Genomic DNA, 15,704 nt, shown 5'->3' with positions numbered 1-15,704 from the left:
AAACCTCTGCTTCTTGCGCTTCCAAGATTACGCTCCTTCCGAAAGGTTACGATTCTTTATCGCTAACACTTACCCATCCCGTTGAACAGAAAGTGTTGCCTCCAAACTGCGTCATCTGTTAAATTCAACAAGATCTGTGCACGCTTCTCTGTAATCTATGCCATTCCCGGAGTGGCGCATTGAGCCCGGCGGAGTTTTAGTGCGCTCTAAATGCGGCAACAATCAGGAAAATGCCCACTTACGGCTTTTCCCGCCCATTCCCATCTCACGGAACACAGCACAGGGGGATGGAATAAAGAGACGGCGTAACGATCTCTGATTGCATTTTCAGCGCATCCTTGTCAGTTCTGTGTTTAAACACTTGCCAATGTCTGGGAGACTCACGTTAGCAGGCTTCTCGGTATGGCGCCCGGTCTAGAATAACACCGGGATGGGGCAGGCTCCCCAACTCAGCTTTGAGCCCCCCGTGGGTCTCGACACAGCTCGGGCGCGTTAATGCCGGTGATGGAATCACACAGCCAAGCACACACAGAGGACGTGGGCTGGCAGTTCGAGGAGACGGGGAATTCTCCAGAACTGACTGGAGAGGTCTGCAGACACGGGCCTGGGCCAGTGGCCAGAGCCGAGGCACAGGAACACACACATGGGCTGTGCCTGCAAAATTTGTGTCTTGCTGCCCTGCTGTGAGCATTTTCCGGTGCTAGGCAGTGTAATAGGCAATTTACATTCAGTGCTTCTAGACGCTCCTACCTCCCCAGGTGAGAGGCAGTAAAGCACAGTGGTTAGGGGTGCACGCCGCAGAGCCAAAAACGCCCGAATCCCTTTTCCACCTACTGGCTGTCTGGCCTGGGGTGAAAACTCTTGCTTCTTGGAGCCTCAGTATCCTCATCTGTAAGAAGAATGCTTAGGATTCTTGCAACAATCACAGTAGGAAGGCATGTAAAGGTTTGTTTTAATCGGGTATAGTAAGACACGCACACGTGGAAATGACTGTCGTAAGGAAGTCTATACTCGCAGATCCCTAGACACAGGTGGCGTTCAGGGCCACACCCGGCCACACGGGGAAGCCAGGGCCGGTCAGGAGGCAGAGGAAGTAAAAAAGAAACCTGGACCGGAGCCTTTGTTGTGGTTTCCAAGGGAAAAGACAGGGGGAAGCAAGTTTAGGATTGGCTAGTTTGAACAATTCTGGCAGGCCCTGGGGGACAGGGGCTGCCCCTAGGGTGACTGGGTCAGGGGATAGGGGGCTGAGAGCATGAGGGCCTATAAAGGAGGCAGTGGGGGGTGGGCAGGAGCTCTGGGTTGGTTGGTTTGTATATGAAAGGCACGCTCAGGGGTGCCTGGGGGGCTCAGTCGATTATGCGTCCGATTTCGGCTCAGGTCATGATCTCACGGTTTGTGGGTTCGAGCCCCGCGTCGGGCTCTGTGCTGACAGCTCAGAGCCTAGAGCCTACTTCACATTCTGTGTCTCCCTCTCTCTCTGCCCCTCCCCTACTCATGCTCCCTCTCTCTCCCTCTCTCAAAAATGAATAAACATTAAAAGGAATTTTTTTTAAAAAAGGAAAAAGAAAGGCACGCTCAAAAGTGGGTCCTTCACTATCTCTAGAATCACTTGACTCTGGGAGGACCCTCCCTCCGGGCTCAGCAAGGTCCCAAGATGTCAAAGCATCAGAATACAGATTACAGGCACGTGAATACAACCCGTATAACAGCACGACCACTGCCTTCCAGGGCCGTCAGGAGGAGCAAACACTGTGTTCTACGACGCGGCCCAGAAATGTTCGCCGGGAAGGTCAAGATGAAAAAAGGAGGCTAGGGAGGTCAGGTCCCCTGCCTGGGGTCACGCTGGCAGGCCGGCCTGCCCAGAGCTGGGTGTGGAGACACCCAGGGCGGGAAGGACGCGTCCCAGGACCGCAGGCGCCGCGCGGACCCTCAGGCGGACCCCAGCCTGCCCGGCCCGCGTGGTCCAGCGTTTGCGAGGGTTCTGGATCCACAACTCAGCACCGGCCCCCATATTTAAAAGGCAAATGCAATTTTTCCTCTGTTCCATCCTAATAGCCAAAATGCTTAACTTCCAAACATTTGTTTTTCCTGGGAGATGTTTTAAAAACGGGAATATTCGGTCCTAATCCTCTTTAAGTGCTTGTTGGCACTGTTACTGCAGAGCCCAGGTGACTGGAGACTGGAAAGGACAACCGAAGAGTTTCTTGTTTCTCCTCCCCAGAACGAGAGCGAACGCAGCCGGAAAGGTCTCACAGGAACCTCCCCGGAAGTCCCAGCCCGGAAGAACACACTTGCACAAAGGTGTTCAGCAAACGCCGGGGCCTCAGCCGGGGACCAAGCTGGTAAGGCCTGGCGCTTGAGGCTATGGCGCCCCCTCCAGGCCAGGCCCTGTCAGTGCTCTGACCTCACCTTGTGCAACACCCCCAGCCCTGCCCTGCCCTGCCCTGCCCCAGCGCCCCTGGGCTGCCGAAGGCTTCCTGACATTTGCTCCTGCTGTCCCATCCACCCAGGACCCCCTCCTCGCCCTTCCTTCTGAGGCCACTCCAATCCCGCTCACCCTACACAGTCAGCCCAAGTGCCGCTTCCTCCAAGAGGCCTGCCAGGAACACCCTCTTGCTCCCAACCAGGGCAGGGGGATGGGGGTTCCCCAACGCCCAGGGCTCCCAGCCCTGTTCAGCCGGTGCTCTCGTATCCCCCACCAGCCTGGGCACCCTGCCGGGCGGGGACCTGCCCGGCACGGGACTAGTACAGGCAGGTAGGTCGTCACACACATTCACTGACCCCACAAGGTATCATCATCCACCTAGGGCAGATGATGAGGCTCAGAGGGGTCAATGGCTCACCTAAGGCCTCCCAACCAATCCTCTAAGGATGTTCTAGAAGGTTAAGCTAATTACCGTGAATGGGACTAACGGTCGTTAAGGCGCAGACCAGCCTATCACGTGGCGGCCTCCACAAGTCGTGGTGTTCACTCAACAGACGTCAGGAGTCCGTGGGCACCAAGGCCCAGGGCGGGGCCGTGGGAAGGGCCCCGGACTGGAGGCCAGGAGGCCTAGGTTCGGCCTCAGCTCTGCCTCAACCTCACCAGACCCGGGCTGAGGCCTGATACCCCTTCTCTTCCATGACGACGTGACGTGCAGGTCATGAACCCTGCGAGCCCTTTCAGCTGAGACCCGCCAGGCGGGTGTGGGAACGAGGCTGGGATGGGAGCTCCCCAGGGGGGTGTCACAGGGTAAGACAGCAGGACCAAACGGGCACTTGCACAGCACGGGCATTTGCAAGGCCCACGTTCCTCTCCTTGCTGCTGACATCCCATGAAATCAACGGTAAAGGAATCAAAAAGGCACGACCCTCCAAAGGTTTGGGAGTTGGAGGGACGGACGAGTGGACTGGCCTGGCTGAGCAGACAAAACTGAAACCAAAGTCTTGGGAGGGGGTTGGGGAGAGGCGGGGAGGGGAGGGGAGGGGAGGGGACCCCAGGAAGCAGACCCGGCTGTGGCCAGAGTCCCAGGCGGCTCAGGGATGCAGACCCAGGTGTGTGGTCTGACCTAGCACCCGTGGGAGCAGGCGGGGCTGGGGCTCTCTCTTAACACACGCGTTCAGCCCACCCGCCCCTCCCTCCCTCCCAATCTCCACAGAAAGAGGGAGTTTAGTCTCAAGGGAAAATAAACAGCTCAGAAGAATCTCATTTAGGGACCATCAGGCCCCAGGGAAGATGGACAGCAAGGTAAGGGCTGAACACTGAAAGCATAAACGTGGGGACTTTGGAGAGCCCAGGCCCCTTCCCCACTCAGCTCTCAAATTCCGGGAGCCAGGCTTGCAAAGAGGGAACCCCTCTCTGGGGAAAAAGACAGAGCATAGGGGGTTCCCCCAAAGAGACGGCCGGGTCCCCGTCACGGCAAGCCACTGCCCTGCACGCACAGCTTTCAGACGCATAAACACACAGGACCGCCAGACCTCGGAGGAAAACCTTCAGGCTGAACACAGCTAGAGACCAAAACGACCAGAGGAAAGGAAATTGGGGAAAATGGGGCTGACACAGGAGAAATGACTTACTATATAATTAACGCCCTTGGTAAGATAATAGAAGATAGGGCACCCGTGAAATTCTACCGGGGTGTTCTTCACAGAAGAAAGAAAATCTTAGCAGAGTTTCTCAAATTTGGGCAAAGAGTGGGAAGCTAAATTTGAGAAACTCTCCCAGAGACAGAAACAGAAAGACAGGGACCTGAGTACCAGGCGAGAAAAGATACAAAAATCAGTTGTTTGAGTTGTAGAGGGAGAGATCAGAGATAAAAGAGAAGAGGGAAATTTTAAAAAATATAATAATACGAGAAAATGTCCCAGATTAGAGGACAAAGTTTGTTCCATTAAAAAGGCTGCACAAGGGGCGCCTGGGTGGCTCAGTCGGTTAAGCGTCCGACTTCGGCTCAGGCCAAGATCTCGCGGTTCATGGGTTCAAGCCCTGCAGCGGGCTCTGTGCTGATAGCTTGGAGCCTGGAGCCTGCTTCAGATTCTGTGTCTTCCTCTGGCTCAAAATTTAAAAAAATAAAATAAATTTTTTTTTAAAAATTAATGTTGTTTTTTTTTTATTTTTGAGAGAGAAAGAGAGACAGAGCATAAGCGGGGGAGGGGCAGAGAGAGAGGGAGACACAGAATCCGAGGCGGGCCCGCTCCTCAGCTGAGGGGCATTTAAAACTCGGCAGGACACGGGGATGACCCACGGTGGGGACACAGGAAAACAAGCAAGAAAACAAAACAATTAACGACTTTAGGAAAAACAGTAAGTTGCACAACAAATAGTGAACCTAAAACTGTCTTAAAACGCTATTAAAAGGACAGGAGAAGAGGGGCGCCTCGGTGGCTCAGTTAAGTGACCAACTCTTGATTTCAGCTCAAGTCGTGATCTCACAGCTCATGAATTCAAGCCCCACGTCCAGCCCTGTGCTGATGGCACAGAGCCTGCTTGGGATTCTCTCTCTCCCTCTCTCTGTCTGCTCTTCCCCCACTCACGTGCTCTCTCTCTCTCTATCTCTCTCTCTCTCAAAATAAGTAAATAAAAAAGGACAGAAGAGATGTGTGTATACGGGTGGAGAGGCTAAGTCTAAATCACCATTTTTTAATTTTAAGAAATTAAAAAGTAACATCAAAAAATTGAAAAAGGAGGGGCGCCTGGGTGGCTCAGTGGTTAAGTGTCCGACTTGGGCTCAGGTCATGATCTCACAGTTTGTGAGTTCGAGCCCGGCATCGGGCTCTGGGCTGACAGCTCGGAGCCTGGAGCCTGCTTCGGATTCTGTCTCCCTTTCTCTCTGCCCCTCCCCCGCTCACACTCCGTCTCTGTCTCTCTCAAAAATAAATAAGCATAAATATATATATATAAATTAAAAAATAAAAAATAGCAATAAAAGTTGTTACTTAGAGGCACCTGGCAATAAAAGCCACCAGATCTATATGGGAAATGGAAATCGAGACTGCTGGTCAGCCTCACGGCACACTGTGACTAACTGTGTGTGCGTATTGCCTTAACACAAATACGACTTTAATTAAATAAGAAGGCAACAGGAGGCCGGGCACCCCTTGACCACTTCCTAGTTCTCCCCAGGGGCAGCCTGGCCTCTCAGTTGCTCTGCCTGTTGTTCCAAACCTAGAACCAAATCAAACCAAAACATAGTTAAGACCAACTAAAAGACAAAACAGGTGCTTGCTTCGGCAGCACATACACTAAAACTGGAACGACTCGGGGAAGATTAGCGCGGCCCCTGGGCAAGGACGACACACAAAGTCGTGAAGCCATTGTTGCGCTGTATGCTAACTAACGTGGACGTAAACGAAAAAAATAAAAAAACAAAAAGGCATTAAAAAAAAAAAAAACAAGACAAAACAGGCAGAAAATCTTAACTGGTTGATTCCTCTGATATTCTGAGCATCTAAGTGCTGGGATGACTCTGGCAGCAGGTTCCACAGCAGGTGATCTGGCCAAGCAGCTCCTTCCCCGGGCAGGTCAGGCAGCCATTAATGACGTCACAGATGTCACCTGCTGAGAGCCTGAGACAAGCCCCCTCATCCCTGTTTGTCACTCACAATAACAGCCTCACAAAACGGGCACCATGTTTGACAGATATAGAAACTGGGGCTCAGTGCGGTTACAAAACTACACAATTGATAAGCAGAGAAGTGAACATCCCCCTCTCTGTCACAATCAACACGTATTACACGTGCCAGAGTTTTTTAAATCAAATATTCCTCCAAAAAAAGACTACTGCCATATATTTAAGTCCTCACAAGGTCGCTCCTGTTATGAGGAGCTCTGAATGACTTTATTTCAAATAGCACAATGCTTTGGAGAAGATCTTGTGGACACTGTAAACAGCCTTTGAGGACAATTTTAAAAAGCAGTATAGACGTTAGAACAAATTAAATGAACGCAGCAAAGATGCAGGATACAAAAACCAGGTGCAAAAACTCAGTTGTCTTTCTATACACTAATAATCAATCCAAAAATAATCCCATTTGCAATAGCATCCAAAAGAACAAAATACTTAGGAATTAGCTTAACCAGAGGAAAAAGATTTGTATGTTGAAAACTACAAAGCATTTGGTGAAAGAGACTTAAGTCACCAAGAGATAAAAAGGCATCCCATGTTCATGAATTGGAAAGCTTCATATTGTTAAGATATCAATACTACCCAAAGCAATCTACAGACTCAACGCAATCCCTACCAAAACCCCAATGACGTTTCTTGCAGAAGGAGAAAACCCATCCTAAAGTTCATATGGAATCTCAAGGGACCCTGAATCGCCAAAATAATCTTGAAAAAGAAAAACAAAGTTGGAAGTCAAACATTTCCTGATTTCATAACTGACTAAAAAGCTACGGTGATTAAACAGTATGGTACCAACATAAATACAGACATCTATCAATGGAATAGAATAGACAGCCCAGAAATAAATCTTCACATATATGGTCAAATGATTTTCAACAAATGTGCGAAGACCACTCAGTCGGGGGAAACAACAGTCTTCCCAACATGTGGTTCTGGGAAAACTGGCTATCTGCATGCAAAAGAACAAAGATGGACTCTTACCTTACACTACGTACAAAAATTAATCAAATTAATCAAAAAGCAACAAAAACCTAAAAGAGCTAAAATTACAAAATCCTCAAAAGAAAACAGGGCAATGCTTCATGACATCAGATTTGCCAATTGATTTCTTGAATACAACACCAAAGGTACAGACAACAAGAAAAAAAATAACTTCTAAATTAAAAACTTCTGTATATCACAGGACACCATCAACAGAGTGAAAAGGCAGCCCACAAAATGGGGGGGGGGAGAATATTTGCAAATTATATTTCTAAATTTTTTTAATGTTTATTTATTTTTGAGAGAGAGAGAGAGAGGAGGGGCAAAGAGGGAGAGGGAGCAGGCTCCAGGCTCTGAACTGTCAGCACAGAGCCCAACGTGGGGCTTGAACTCACAAGCTGTGAGAACATGACCTGAGCCAAAGTCGGATGCTTCACCAACTGAGCCACGCAGGCACCCCACAAATTATACTTCTGATAAGGGGTTGATATCTAGAACATATAAAGAACTCTGGAACTCAACAGCAAGAAAAACGTGGGCAAAGGACTTGAAAAAAACACTTCTCCAAGGAAGACATACAAATGGCCAATGAGCACATCTGTTAGGGTGGCTATTACAAAATACACACACACACACACACACACACACACACACACACACACAGACAACAGAAAACAACAGGTATGGGTGAAGATGTGGAGAAATGGGAACCATTGGGCACTGTTGGCGGGAATATAAAATGGAGCAGCCACTATGGAAAACAGGATGGTGATTCCCTGAAAAATTAAAGATCACAGAACTAGCATATGGTTCAGCAACTCCACTTCTGGGCATATGCCCCAAAGAACTGAAATCAGGGTCTCAGAGAGATATTTGCTTACCCACGTTCGTAACAGCATTATTCACAGTAGCCAAAATGTGGATACAACTCAAGTGTCCATTGATAGACGAACAGACAAGTACAATATGGTATATCCACACCATGGAATACTGTTCAGCCTTAAAAAGGAAGGATGTTCATTCCGACACATGCGTGAACCTTGAAGGCATGTTCAATGAAATAAGCCGGTCACCAAAGGGCAAACACTGTGTGATTCTCCTTATATGAGGTACCTAGAGTAATCGAATTCATAGAGACAGAAAGTCGAATGGTAGCTGCCTGAGGCTGGGGGAGGGAAGGGAATATGGGGATTTACAGTCTAATAGGGATGGAGTTTCAATTTTACAAAATGAGAAAGTTCTGGAAACGGATGGTAGTCATGGTTGCACAGCAGTGCGAATGTCCTTAATGCCACTGAACTGCACACGTTCTTTAAAAAATGTTAAAATGATAAGTATTATGTATATTTTACCACAATTTTTTTTAATCTCAGAAGAAAAACGCCAAGGACCCTGAATCCCAAACAACTAGAATTATGAGCAGGTAGAACCGTAGGTTCTTGGGAACTCAGAATGCTAGAAGTGGGGTTTTCAGAACTTTAGAACCCAATCATTCTAATCTTAGATACAAACAATTTTAGAATTTCAGAGGTCATCATGGTTTAGAGGTGAAAAGCCTAAGTGGCCATCCAGAACCTTGGCCCCCTCATCATCACCCCCTCTCCCCCCGCATCAAAAAGTCCTAGCTGAGAAGTTTTGGTACAAGAAGCCCCCACCTTACCTGCGTAACCATTCCCAGCACAGATTTCACCTAGGGTTTGACAGCCTGGATTAAAGGCATGGCTACCGGGTCCTTTCGAAAAGGTTCCACAGGTGCCTTCTGGCTATAAACAACCCTTTTAAAGAGGGGAAAATATGGCCCAAAGCAATGTTCTTTGCTGTAGCCACTGAAATAGGTATTCAAAAATGACGAAGACTAAAGGTTCCTAGTTTTAAAGTATTTCTTCATAAAACCAAGCATTTTGAAGCTAAAAAGACATTTTGGTTGTTAAGATGCACTAAAGTAGAATCAGTTTATTCATTCTTGGATTCCACAATCCTTTTCCTTGGCCCTAATAAGTGCTGGGGACTGGGAACAGAGACGTCGCAACACAGCCCCTTCTCCTGCCCTCCAGTGTGGGAAAGATACAGGCAAATAATTTGGGATCTGTAGCAGGGGTGATACCTAGCCATAGGGGACGATACAGCACTAAGTTTTCCTTTCCCTGACTAGGAGCAAGGGAGGGGCTCTGAAACGGTGGGTGAGAGAGATAATCATAGAAACAGGTATCACAGATGAATAGAGTAGAATGAATAGGTTCCCAGGGTAGAAGGGCATCCTAGGAAGAGCCCCTCACACAAGCAAATGCTTGGAGGTGACAAAATCCACCTGCTAGGTGTTTGTCAGTTGCTCAGAAGCCCAGGGCGGGCAAAGCAGGTGGAAGCAGGCCTGGGAGGGACAACTGGGATCACAACCACAGTGGGCCTCCCCTACGAGGCAAAAGTCTGGACTTTACCCAGGACACAGCAAGGAATCAGTGAAGAGTGCTAGGCAGGAAGGGGACAGAGCCGGATCAATGAACACAAACTATTCTTTAGAACACCAATCTGACAAATGTTAGTCTGGAAAGTGACTATTTGGAGAGGTTGGGACATTACCAAAGAGAGCCCCGTTTTGTCAGCTCGATGCTTCCCCTTCAGTGTCGTGGCTGTCAAACCAGCCCAGAATTAGCTCCAAACGGCCTTCGGTGAGTCTCAGATCTTCATTTGCATCGTGCACACTCAGAAAGGTGTGAAATTCGTCTTCTTCTTAAGAGAAATCAAAAAAACAAACCTATACGCTTAAAAAAAAATCTGCTTTCCTTTTAAAACAAATTTCAAAGAACTAAATCCTAACTCTTAAACATCTGATTGTAAAAAAAAAAAAAAGGCGGCATCCTTGGAGATATTAATAATAACAATTAAGGCTCCCATCAGCTTAGTATCTACTTTGTGCCAGGCACTTTAGATGCATTCATAAAATAGCTACAACAAAAATAGTAGCTGAAGAGCACTTGGTGGCTCAGTCGGTTGAGTGTCTGACTCTTGATTTCGGCTGAGGTCATGATCCCAGGGTCATCAGATTGAGCCCTATGTGGGACTCCGTGCTGAGCGTGCAGCTGCTTAAGATTCTCCCCCCTCTCCTCTCTCTCTCGAAGTAAAAAAAAAAGTAGCTGAATATATGATGTGATTGTCCTGTGCCAGGTCCCATGTTGAGCCCAGATCACCCCCTGCCTTACTGAGCTCTGTCAATATTAGATCCCTTTTACACATGAGCAAACTGAGGCTCAGAGAGAAGACATAACATGCCCATGGGAAGAATGGAGCCAGGATCCAAACCCCTGGGATCTCTCTGGACCCACATGCTTAACTAAGCAGGATCCCAACTGCAATGCCTTACTCAATCCTCACAATAGCTCTACAAAGAAAGGGCATCGTCCTACCTGGTACCTCACTTTTGGATGAATACACTGAGGCATAAGAGGAATAACTACGTCAAGGTTGCCCAGCAGGCATGTGGCTGGTCAGGGCCAGGGAGGGGATCCGCCTGCTCCAAAGGCAGCATCCATCCTTCCCACTGGCTCCTTTCTCCTGTTAGGAATTTGATTTAATTTATAAATAATAAATATGAAGTGCCAACTGGGGGTGCTGTCTGTGGTGCTGAAGTTCAGGCATGCATGAGACCAACAAGATCCCCGCCTTTGAGTGGTGGGCCCCGTGCGATGTTGGCAACAAAGGAATAAACAAGTAAGTACCAGGTCAGGTGGGGATACTTGATATGAAAAAAATAAAGCCAGGCGGGCGAGCTGGACAGAAAGCATCGGGGTGGGGAAGCTGACCAATCCAGGGAAGGTCTGAGAAGGTGACCTCTGAAAGCCAGGACGTGGGGCGACCTCCAGGAAACCACATCCCTGCACTGGGTCTCTGTCTCCTCATCTGCAAAGTGGGGACAACATTACAAAGAACGTGGGCTTTTTGTCGCGGGGGAGAAGTGAGCAAACAACATGAAAACACCTTTAGACTGTAAAGTGTTTTTGAACTGTAAAGTGCCATCCAGAGGAAGGCATTATTGGTAAGCCCCCATGAGACTTGGAAATGAGTCTTTGTAGCAAAATGTGTTTTTCCGAATATGACACGTAGGGTGTCGGACAAATTCTCACATCCTGTCAGCAACTTCAACATGACTTTATTTGGCTGGCCCCGATGCTATAAAGTGTTACTCATGACCACGAATATCAAAACAGTCTTGAAAAGGAGTGATTTGCTAATTGAAAAGGCCAGGGTTTTCTGGATACATAGGAGAAGTTCCCATATTTAAAAAAAAAAAAAAAAGGTCACCTTAGGTATTGAAAAATACTACAAATTTAAGAAAGAGAACAGACCTTGAGTGAGAATCCTGATCCCACTTTTATTTGCTGTTAAGGTCTTGGGCAAGCTCTTCACTTCCTTGAGCTCAGTTTCTCCTGTAGAGACACTAACACCTCAAGGGGCTGTCTAGCTGTGTTGTCCCATACGATGGTGATGAACCCCCCATAGCTATTTAAGTTCGAATTAATCACAATGAAATAAAACACAACAGTCAGCTTCTCGGTCACACTAACCACATTTCTAGTGCTCAATACCCACATGAGGCCAAGTGGCTACCATACTGGACCACACTGGTCTAGGGCCTGACTACTCACCGCCTGGGAGCTTGTAAGAAATGTGGAATCTCCAGCCCATCCACATCTACCAAGCTGGGACCCACATTTTACCCAGACTCGCCCTCCAGGAGCTTCTCACGCACCTGAAGTCTGAGAAGGGCTGGCTGTCAGGATTCTGGGAGAGACCCGGCAGGGAGATGCCCCATGAGAAGGGGCAGCTCTGTGATAACGACAGCAGTGGGGGCAGGGCAGTTTCCACGCCCTCTCTAAGTGGTGATCACAGTCTCCAAACGAAACCAGACACAGAGCTTCCGACAAAGTCTATGCTGAGCCCAGGTGCAGGAGGCATGCGGGGGAAGGTGCGGACAGAGAAATGGTGGGATCTTCCAGACATTTCAGAGGTTTGTGTGCACACGGGGACAGAATATTTCATTTCTGTGCTAGCCAGGATGTTCGAGCGGTGGACTATTCCTGTTTTGGAATGAAGTCCAGCATGAAAATGACATTTTAAAAAACCCACAGGCTTATTTCACATCCAAACACATCGCTCCAAGCTGGTAGAAAAAAAGGAAAGAAGCATACCAGCAAGAAAATCTTGCCTCCTCAGCTTTTGAATGACCGAGCCAGTATTTCTCTACTAACCAACAATTCCCTCCAACGGTTCTGCAGCCTCGAACGGGCACTAAGGAGTGAAGATGCACCGCAGGGTGAAGCGAAGGGTCATGGAGGGAAACCCAGCAAAGCCTCTGAGCCCATGTGGTTGTTAACACATCATCCTTCCTCCACACTTCCTCCAGTCTGGGAGGATCCATTGTGCAGATGGGGACCTGAGACCCAGGTAAGTCCGTTGCCCATGGTCCCATACCTGGCAGGCAGGTGAGCTGTGAATTAAACCTCCATGGGTCTAACTCGATCACAGGTTACCATGTCAGGCATCATGTCATGGTGTTTTCTCATTTACATGTCTCTTCAGTAGAAATCTTGTTTGTTTTGCGTCTAGCACAGGGTCTAGGACAACACAAGTACGTGTTTCTTGAGGGAGTGAATGACTGCAAACCAACGGCAAGTCAGAGCTCCAGCCTCAGACCCTTGGTTAGCCTGCCCCTTCGAGCTGGAAGGCCTGAACCCACCCTTCACCTGACCAAACGCCGCTCAGATGCCAAGGTCTCCCTCAACGCCCACTTCCTACGTGAAGCCTCCTGACCTTCCTACTTGGTTCGCGTCCCCTATCCAGCCTCCGCTTCTCCCACTCACTCACTCCCTCGGGCCCTCCGTGGCAATCCAGCCATGCCTGCCCAGTGGCCCTCAAAGGTGCCACCAGCACTGCTGACTCGAAGCTGCTGCCCCTGCCCAGAATGCTCTCCCTAACTGGCTGCCCCCCGTTCGGCACTTTGCTCAAATGTCACTTCATCGGGTCCTGCCCTGACCCCTTATTCTGACTCTCCAACACACTACAGCTCTCTTTATCCATGGCCTGTCTTCTGTTTGTTCGCTGCAGCATCCCCAGTGCCCAGGATCATGCCCAGCACATACCAAGTGCTCAGCAAACATACGTTGAGTAAACAATCAAGTGTAAACTGGAAAAGATTATTATTAATAATCATGATGACGAATACTTCAGGGCAGGCTTATAAACAAATTAGAAGTGAGACACCAGACAACAAAGATACATAAGATCGCAGCAAGAGGGGATGGGGTGGGTGCGTTCCAGGGACCTTCAGGGAAGAATGCAGACATCGATTAATTTTAGATTGAGTTAAGTCAGATATGCATATTAAAAATTTATGAGCAGCCACTAAACAAATTGAAAAAGAATGTAGAATTTCCAAACCAGTAGAGGGGAAAAAAACAAACTTCAATCAATCCCAAGCAGGGGCTGGGGCACACAATGAATGGCAGAAACGGACAGGTTTAATATACAGGAAACACCAAACAAATATTCATTGGTATTATTCAAATACAAAAATCTTTCCCAAGATCCTCCTACATAGAAATGACAGGGACACAAGTCTGGCCTTTAAGACACTCACAGCTGAGTGAGACGGATGCCCGACATGACACAGAGTGTGGATCAGTCAGAGTGGCTTGAAGATTTCCTCCTTCCAATTATCAAAGCCATTTACCAAATGCATCACCCTTTTCACTTTGGCCCTCAGGAAGCTCAGGCTCCTACTTCCAGCTCACAGGGTCCATCTAGCCCTGCATGCTGATATTCTAGGCTCTCCTTTTGAACTACTCTAATTTCTTTCTTTTTTTTAAATCTTGGCTTTTCATTTATCAGTGATGTGTTACCATTTTACTATCCTTACTGCTTCTATAAATCATCTCAAATCTTTCGGCACAAACAGGGATATAAATAAGCAAGCATAAAATCCCCCAGAATAACAAAATGAAATGAAGGAAGAAATCTCAGAGACCCCAGGCCTTTCAGAGATGTGCTTCTATACCTTAAGCATAAATTTTTTGCTGTTGTTTTTAACTTAAGGCAGAGATTTTTAGGATGATGGTCTTGCAAAACATGTTTGAAATATACACATGCAGGGCACTTGGGTGGCTCAGTCGGTTAAGCATCTGACTTCAGTTCAGGTCATGAGCTTCCTGTTCATGAGGTTCGAGCCCCAAATTGGGTTCTGCAGTAACGGTACAGAGCCTGCTTGGGATTCTCTCTTCCCCTCTCTCTGCCTTTTCCTCTCTCTCTCTCTCTCTCTCCAAATAAACAAATAAACATTTTAAAAAACAATACACACACACACACACACACACACACACACACACACCCCAGTGGGTCTCATTCATTTCCAAAGCCATTCTGTTGCAGATAGATAATTTGCACTTAACCACACTTCTCAAGGAGGTTGGTTATATGTTAATACGAAAACACTGCAATTATGCCTAGCCAAGATCATTTGACCACAGCTAGAAATTCTAGATTCTTTCACCTTCATTAGAAGTTAATTTTCTCTCTTTTAGCCCCTAAAACACGCTTTGGCTTTGTGAAGATTTTTTTTTTTTTTTTGATGAGTATAAAAAATTAATTTTTTAAATGAACACCAAATTTGTGCTGCACTGTTCACCCATTTTTTTTAAATCTGGGCATCAATCTTGCCCCTGGGAAAGCACCTGCTCATCCCTCACTTTGGCCACTGTGCTATCTACAACCAAATTCCTCGGGCACCATCCAGGCTCCTGACCAGGGAGCTGCCAGAAATAGGGACCGAAGTCAAAGAAAAATTTTGCATTAAATATTCAGTCTTGGGGCGCCTGGGTGGCTCAGTGGGGTTGAGCGCCGACTTCGGCTCGGGTCACAATCTCGCAGTCCGTGAGTTCGAGCCCCGCGTCGGGCCCCTGTGCTGACGGCTCAGAGCCGGAGCCTGTTTCGGATTCTGTGTCTCCCTCTCTCTGACCCTCCCCCATTCATGCTCTGTCTCTCTCTGTCTCAAAAATAAATAAACGTTAAAAAAAAAATATTCAGTCTTGAGTCTTTGCAAGAATAACAGGTTTCTGGAAATGTCTGAATCGGGCCAATTATATCCAACTAATGAGGAACGGAACCGGAATCCACGTTAGATAATCCCTGTAAGATCTTTAAAAAAAAAAAAAAAAAAGGACCCTTTCTTCTTAATGTGTATGTATTTTTGACAGAGAGAGAAAGAGAGGGACAGAGCGGGGGAGGGGCAGAGAGAGAGGGAGACACAGAATCTGAAGGAGGCTCCAGGCTCCGAGCCATCAGCACAGAGCCCGACGCGGGGCTCGAACTCACAAACCGCGAGATCATGACCTGAGCTGAAGTCAGACAACTGACTTCAGACAACAGCTCAACCACCTGAGCCACTCAGGCGCCCCTGCACATTTTGACTGATGTGACCACATGATAAAATTTCTCTTTCTTTTTCTTCCTTTGCTTAACAAATACGGGTTGAGCGCCCTCCTAAGCCAGGCCTGCCGGGCTCCGTGGACACCAGGTCAGTGACCCGCCTCACCCTCCACCCCCACCTCCCATCAGCAAACCCTGTTGATG

The 15,704-nt window shown here is 47.9% G+C and overlaps 1 protein-coding gene and 1 pseudogene across 1 annotated transcript in view; one reads left to right on the top strand and one right to left on the bottom strand.

Annotated features, from left to right (window-relative positions):
- MPPED1 (metallophosphoesterase domain containing 1) overlaps positions 1-15,704 on the bottom strand; it is a 62,458-nt gene that overhangs the window by 30,375 nt on the left and 16,379 nt on the right. The window lies entirely within an intron of this gene.
- On the top strand, positions 5,698-5,798 carry LOC122225706 (annotated as a pseudogene).

Source organism: Panthera leo, chromosome B4 (assembly GCF_018350215.1).
Source record: "Panthera leo isolate Ple1 chromosome B4, P.leo_Ple1_pat1.1, whole genome shotgun sequence".
In the NCBI taxonomy this organism is placed as follows: Eukaryota; Metazoa; Chordata; class Mammalia; order Carnivora; family Felidae; genus Panthera; species Panthera leo.
The sequence above is the reverse complement of the archived record's forward strand: the minus strand, read 5'-3'. Positions and strand labels throughout refer to the sequence as shown.